We start from the raw sequence: 2,296 nt of genomic DNA on the forward strand, positions 1-2,296 counted from the left end.
AGTGTGTCTGGAATTCTCATGCCTTGCTGGTGGAAATGCAAAATGGTATGAATGAGATACCACTTCACATCTATTAGAATGGCTAAAATAAAAAATGCTGACAATACCATGCACTGATGAAAATGCAGTGTGTCTGGAATTCTCATGCCTTGCTGGTGGAAATGCAAAATGGTATGACCACTTTGGAAAGCAGTTTGACAGTTTCATACAAAACTAAACATACACCTACTATATAGAAACCGCACTTGTGGATATTTCAGAGAAATGAAAATTTATGTTCACATAAAAATCTACATGAATGTTTAAGGCAATTCCACTCAAAATTACCAAAAAATTGGGAATAACTCAAATGTCTTTCAGCTGGAGAATGGATAAGCAAACTATGACACATCCATGCAAGGGAATACTACTTGGCAATAAAAAGAATGAACTATAAATATACTCAATAACTTGGATGAATCTCAAAGGCATTATGCTGAGTGAAAGAAGCCCATCTCAAAAGATTACATACGACATAGACTTCATTTTTGTGACATTCTTAAAAAGACAAAAGTATATTGACAGAATTTGTATAAGAAATTTACACGTAGAAGGAAAAGTATGTTGACAGGGAACATATCAGTGATAATCAGGAGTTAAAGGTAAGGGCAGGATGTGACCATAAAGGGACAGCACGAGGGAGTTTTTTGGAGTGATAAAACTATTCTATTCTGTATCCAAATTGTGGTGGTTACACAAATCTACACATGTGCTAATTTCATAGAATTGTACACACAAAAAAGTCTATTTTGATGTATGACAACCTTACAAACTTTAAAAAAAAAAATTTTAATGAGATTACCTTGAACATTGACTAGATATTTGATGAAATTAAGTAATGATTGTTAATTATTTTTACATGTGATAATGTTACTTTTAAGTCCTAATATTTTTTTCTTTTCATTTTTGTTTAATTTTTTATCTTTTTAAGATGCACACTAAAATATTTAAGGGACAAAATTATGTGAAATATGGGATTTTCTTAAAAGTACTACTGGAGGAGTGAAGTGGTTGGGGAACAAATGAAACAAACCTGATCATGAGTTGATAATTGTTGAAGGTGGATGATGGGTACATGGGCTTCATTACACTATTCTGTCTACTTTTGTATACGCTTGATAGATTTCATACTAAAAATGTTTACAAAGGGGTTGTTAACCTTCAACATCAGGCTGCCTGGTATGCAGCCTGATTTTGCCATTTAGTAGTTGACCTTGGGCAAGTTACTTATTTGTCTTTAACTTCATTTTCTCCATCCATAAAACTAGGGTATTAATGATCACATCCATCTCACAGGTTGTTGTCAAAATTAAGTGGATGTTGTCAGAATACATGAAAAGCAATTTACCTAGTTCTTGGTACAGTAGTCCCCCTTATGTCTGGGGAGTATGTTCCAAAACCCCTGGTGGATGCCTGAAACTGCAGCTAGTACCAAACCCTATAAATACTATGCTTTTTACTATATATACATAACTATAATAAAGTCTAATTTATAAATTAGGCACAATAAGAGATTAACAGCAATAATAATAAAGAACAATTATAACGATATACTGTAATAAAAATCATTTTAAAACTTAGGAATTGTTTATTTCTGGTATCTGCCATTTAATATTTTTGGACCAAGGTTGACCACAGGTAACTGAAACAGTGGAAAGCAAAACCACTGAGAAGGGGGGAACTACTGTATATTGCACATACTCAATAAACGTTCATTATTTGGGGGTCATTATTACAGCTCCCAAACTGATTTCTCAATGCCATCTCCTCTGTATGAGCAGGTCTTCTCCCAAGCATCTCTCTGGATATCCTATGGTATTTCAAAAGGACCACTGTATTTTACATCCTAATTCAGAATTATGAAATGTATATTTGAAATTCTACCTCCCGCTCTCACCGCATTCTATGTTCTATTCTTTATTCTAGTGTCTATCTAGGAAGAAATCCTAAAAGATTGGGTTGGATAAAAATCCAGAAGTGGCTATCTTTTCCTCTAAACAAGGAGTAAATGAAAGTTTATAGTGAGTCATCATGAGGTGGAGTTCATCTTCTGGACTGACATCACAGAATCACAGAATCTGAGACTGAAAAGACCTGTGAGGTCATCTGGTCCAGTCTCCAACTCAAGGCAGCAGGCCCTCTCCAGCACTCCTATGGCATCCATTTTCAGGACAAAGGAGCTCATCCATGATTACAGAGACCATATAGTTAAAGTGTCTAGAATAAGCTCAGTCTCAAACATTCCATCCTATGGTGC

The sequence above is a fragment of the Galeopterus variegatus genome, unplaced genomic scaffold (genome assembly GCF_000696425.1).
Source record: "Galeopterus variegatus unplaced genomic scaffold, G_variegatus-3.0.2 Scaffold3033, whole genome shotgun sequence".
NCBI classification, from domain to species: domain Eukaryota; kingdom Metazoa; phylum Chordata; class Mammalia; order Dermoptera; family Cynocephalidae; genus Galeopterus; species Galeopterus variegatus.